The 5,682-nt window shown below is 34.6% G+C and overlaps 1 pseudogene; it reads left to right on the top strand.

The window, feature by feature from the left end:
• The first annotated feature begins 1,395 nt into the window (after positions 1-1,395).
• LOC138390322 (mitotic spindle assembly checkpoint protein MAD2A pseudogene) lies at positions 1,396-2,000 on the top strand (annotated as a pseudogene).
• The last annotated feature ends 3,682 nt before the right edge of the window (positions 2,001-5,682 follow it).

The raw sequence follows: 5,682 nt of genomic DNA, 5'->3' as shown, positions 1-5,682 counted from the left end.
TCTTTTATCTTGAAATGGCAGACAACTGCCGCTGTAGACTTCAATCTGTGGTACATATCAAGCAATTGAACTTTTTCCTGTAATGTCATAACTTTTCTCTGTTTCTTAGGGGCACTTTCAGTACCACTGGTGGCACTTTGTATGAGTCCTATGGTATTTATTAAAGGCTTACAGTGTTGTCCTAAATACAAAGGAAAATATGCAAGAACCAAGAGAGATCACTGTTTATTGTGATATGCAATTTACTGGAGAGAAAACTGCACGTGCAGAGATGAATAGCATCACACAACATTTTAAGTGAATATTGATAACACTTGAGTTCACCTCAATAGTAACAGGAGGTGGCTGCAAAATTATTGTAGTAATGCAATATGTACTACAGTTAATTTTACACAGTTATGATTTAATATTGCATCTTTATATTTGTTTACATTTTCCAGAAATGGCTATGTATGATCTGTAAATATCTGTGTAGGTAAGTTTTGATAAATTTTAACTTTTTATAATAGATTTTTGTATAGTTTATGGTAGCAAATGATAAAATAGGCTAGTATGTATGTATATTTTATGCGCTCATGACGTATCTTTTTCTTAATTTTTTTTTTTTATGTTTCTAGGCTACATGGTTTGTCTGCAAGGGTTGTGGCAATAGATTTTCGTAATACTCAAAATATTTTGCTTGTTGACTTTCTGGAGGGCCAAAGAACAATAACATCTGCTTATTGTGAGAGTGTTTTGAGAAAGTTAGCCAAAGCTTTAGCAGAAAAATGCCCAGGAAAGCTTTACCGGAGAGTCCTTCTCCACCACAATGATCTTATCAAACAAGGGCAATTTTGTGAGTTTTGATGGGAAATCATTAGGCATTCACCTTACAGTCCTGATTTGGCTCTTTCTGATGTTTTTTTGTTTCCTAGTGTTAAAAAATCTTTAAAGGGCACCTATTTTTCTTCAGTTAATAATGTAGAAAAGACTGCATTGACATGGTTAAATTCCTAGGACCCTCAGTTCTTTAGAGATGAACTAAATGGCTGGTATCATTGCTTATAAAAGTGTTTGGAACTTGATGAAGCTTATGTAGAGAAATAGTTTATATTTTTAATTTTTATTTTTTAATTCCGTTTTTCCATGAGCTTTTTGAAGTCCAAGGTTGAAGAGATGGGTATTTTTGGAGAGAAATAAAACCTCCCAAAAGAACCAAATGAACATTCTAAAATGTTAAAGAAATAATATCTGAAACAAACAGTAATTAGACGGGCTTAATGGCAGAATAGGCTGTGTAGAGGAAAGGGTCAGTGAAACTGAGAAAATAAAAACTGCAAATTGGAAACCATTGGCAGGGAACTGCTGTGGGAGCTGCCTGTTTGCTGTCTGCCAGCTGGAAGCGCATGCCAGGCTATGGCGCTGCAGCTCTCTCAGGAGCAGGGCGGGAGTGCTCAAGTCATGGGTGAGTTCTTCTCATTTGGCATCAACAGCATTTTATATCAGCATGGCATATATCCATCTGAAACCTTTACTCGAGTGCAGAAATATGGACTCACCTTCCTTGTACCTACTGATCTCGAGCTCATAAAATACCTAAACAATGTGGTGGAGCAACTAAAGGATTGATTATGTAAGTGTTCAGTTCAGAAACTGGTTGTAGTTATCTCAAATATTGGAAGTGGTGAGGTCCTTGAAAGATGGCAGTTTGATACCGAGTATGACAAGACTGCAAAAGATGATAGTGCACCCAGAGAAAAGTCTCAGAAAGCTATCCGGGATGAAATCTGTTCAGTGATCAGATAGATCACAGCTACAGTGACTTTCTGCCACTGTTGGAAGTTTCTTGTTCATTTGATATACTGATTTATATAGACAAAGATTTGGTTGTACCTGAAAAATGGGAAGAGTCAGGACCACAGTTCATTATCAATTCTGAGGAAGTCCGTCTTTGTTCATTTACTACTACAATCCACAAAGTAAATAACATGGTGGCCTACAAAATTCCTGTCAATGGCTGAGGATGAGATGAGGAAAATCATGTAATATGTAATTTTTAAATGTGGCTTTCCTGAAACCAAGCCAACTGTACTTGATATGTTTTATTTTCATTGATTAATTTTTAGATGAGGAAAACCAACATTATATTTAACTGAACTATGTGTAATTGTTCCATTTTTTGGGTACCTGTTTGACTTACCATAGGGCTGACATAGTGAATTTCTTGCACATTGTTCAAAGGGAACCAGAAGATACTTGTCAGCATTGTAAGGTTAATTTCTTTGAAGGTGGTAACTGTAGATGGAAAAACTTTTGCTATAAAGCTAAGTGCTTTCCTTAGTCAGACATTTTGGTTGAGCAGTTTTACTATAGGCAGGGAGAAATTTAAATATAAAATACAGCAAAAGAAGTATGAATATTCAGAATCTTTGTTTGAATCCTAAAAGTAATCAATAATCCATAAGTAATGATATATTGCTCTATTAGGTCCTTTTGTCATTTATTTCATTGTATAGCTTCCATATGGAATATATTTCCAATCATTTGATTTTAATTTACGTAACTTGAACCTATGAAGCCGTGGGTATTTCTACTTTTTAATCTACTATAATACAGAGCTCTTAAAATTTTTTTGTGGGTGTGTTTTATAAAATCAAGCATTAAATGAAAATGAGGGGGCCAGGTGTGGTGGCTCACACCTATAATCCTAGCACTCTGGGAGGCCAAGGCGGGTGGATTGTTTGAGCTCAGGAGTTCAAGACCTGAGCAAGAGTGAGACCCCATCTTAACTAAAACTAGAAAGAAATTATATGGACAACTAAAAATATATATAGAAAAAATCAGCCAGGCATGATAGCACATGCCTGTAGTCCCAGCTACTCGAGAGGCTGAGGCAGGAGGATCGCTTGAGCCTAGGAGTTTGAGGTTGCTGTGAGCCAGGCTGATGCCACGGCATTCTAGCCTGGGCAATAGAGTGAGACTCTGTCTCAAAAAAAAAAAAAATGAGGAAATAAAGTTAAATTTTTATGTTTAAAAAAACTATGCAAATTGAAGTACAGAAGGGATCAAAAATATGAAATATTTAGGGAGAAATCTGACAAAAGATTAAGAATAAATCTGACAAAAGACAGTAAAAACTAGAAAAGTTACCTCAGAGAAATTAAATAAGACCTAAATAAATGGAGAGAAATACCTGTGCATGGAGATTCAAAATTGTTAAGATGTCAATTCTTCCCAAATCGATCTGTCAATTTGACACAATCCCATTCAAAATCCCAGGACTTTTGTTGCAGTAACTGACAAGCTGATTCTAAAATTCATATGGAAACACAAAGGACCTAAATAAGCAAAACAATTTTGAAAAGGAAAACCAAAGTTGGAGAGCTAATACTACCCAATTTCAAGAATTATAAATTTAGAGTTAAATAATATAGTGTAGGCTTAAAGATAGACAAATAGATCAATAAGGTAGAATAGACAGTTCAGAAATAGACCCACATATATGGACAAATGAGTTGTGATAAAAGTACAAAAGCAATGAAGTGCAGAAAGGATAGCCTTTTGCACAAATGGTGCTGGAACAATTGGGTATCTGTATAAAAAAAAAGACAGAAAAAAGAAAAACAGAAAAAGGAAGAGAAAAAGAAAAAGAGAACTTTGATCCATACCTCCTACCATATACAAAAATTTATTCAAAATGGATCATGGACCTAAAGGTAAAACATAAAATTATAAAACTTTAGAAGAAAACATAGGAGAAAATATTTGCAACCTCGGTGTAGACAAAGATTTCATAGATTCAATACCAAAATCATAGTCCTTAAAAGAATGACTTGATAAATTGGACCTCATCAAAATTTAAAACTTCACTTTTGAAAGATGTTATTAAGAGAGTTAAAAGACAAGCCACAGACTGGGAAAAAAGTTTTACAAGACATATATCTGATAAATGACTTGTATCCAGAAGATATAGAGAGCTCTCAAACTCAACAAAAAGAAAACCAACAATAAACCAATAAAATAAATGGGCAAAGATTTGAACAGACACTTCACCAAAGAAGATATAAACTTGGCAAACAATTACTTAATATCTTGTGATATAGGAATTAAAAAATAAATAAAGTTGGTAAACAAGCAAATGAAAAGATGCTCAACATCCTTAGCCATTAGGAAAATACAGATTACAAACACAGTGAGATATCCCTACATACCTATTAAAATGGATAAAAGTAAAAAGACTTACCATGCCAAATGTTGGCAAGGATATGGAGAAACTGGAACTCCACATGAGAATATATGGTGGTATGTACATATGTAAAATGGTATAATCACTTCAGAAAACAGTGGCAATTTCTTTAAAAAATTATACTACACCTACCATGTTATTCAGCAATTCCACTCCTGGGTATTTACTAAAAAGAAATGAAAGCATATATTCATACAAAGACTTGGATATGAATGTTCATCACAACTTTATCTATAATATTAAAAAACTAGAAACAACCCAATGTCCATCAATAGGTGAATGAATAACACATTGTGTAATGCTCATACAATGGCACACTATCAGCAATAGAAAGGAATGAATTATTAATGCATATAACAACATGGATGAATCTCAACATAATTACGCTGAGTGAAAGAAGTCAGACAGAAAATATACAGAAACATAAGTATGTTTCACTTATGAAAAATTTTAGAAAAGGCAAACTTATCTACAGGAACAGAAAGTAGATCAGTGGTTGCTTGATTGGAGGGGGTCAGGGTGAGTGAGTGAGATCAGAAAAGGCACAAGAAAACTTTTATCTGTGATTAGTGTGCTCATTATTTCTATTATGGTAATCGTTTCATAACATATATAGCGAGTCAGGAAGTAATTACTGTGATATATACATATATAAACATATGTATACACATATTTAAGCCAAAAGCTTTTGGAGTTTCCTATCCCTGTTCCGTTTAGTAGAAATCAAACTTTGGTACCTGAAACTCTACACTACGTTGTTCAATTTTTGCTGTCAGCATGTGGATTTGACTGAATATCCCCACATGTCATACTGCCAATATTAGTGTTAGACATTTTAAAGAACTGATTTCACCTATTCTTGGAAAATGATGGATGATGCATCGTCTAGTGATTCCAAGTCCTCAGATTTATATCAAATAGTCAAACCTGGTGTTGCCAAGTCGCCAGCATACTTCCCAAATCTCTTTCTTATGTTTGCTATGTGTAATCACAGTGTGTGGTTTGGGTTAGAGAAGGCATAGTGATAAAAGGTACACTCAATTTGCTTAAAAGATGTAATGATCATAAAATGTTATGCAATTAACACCATATCGTTTACATTCATAAAGCAAAAATTGCTTGAAATACAAGTAGAATTTGTCAGAAGAATACAATTGTCTTATACCCTCTCCCTAGAAATCTCATCAAGCAACCAGGAAAGATCAACCACTGGAGAAGAGAAGGGACTGAGAGTCATCACCAAACCCAGAAGGACTTTTCATCTATTCTGTGGGCACCTTCCAGAAATGTCTGCCTCCCAACTCCCAAGTTCATAATCCCTCCCCTATGAAGAGAATAGTTAAGCACCAACCATGTGACCCCTCTTTGAGTTCATATTTTGTATGACTCCCATGCACATGTGTGCACCTTAATAAAATTTGTGTGTCTTTTCTCCTATTAATCTTTTGTCAGTTGAT

Source organism: Eulemur rufifrons, chromosome 8 (assembly GCF_041146395.1).
Source record: "Eulemur rufifrons isolate Redbay chromosome 8, OSU_ERuf_1, whole genome shotgun sequence".
Classification (NCBI taxonomy): Eukaryota; Metazoa; Chordata; class Mammalia; order Primates; family Lemuridae; genus Eulemur; species Eulemur rufifrons.
Note: the sequence above shows the minus strand (reverse complement) of the source record. Positions and strands in the feature narration are given on the sequence as shown.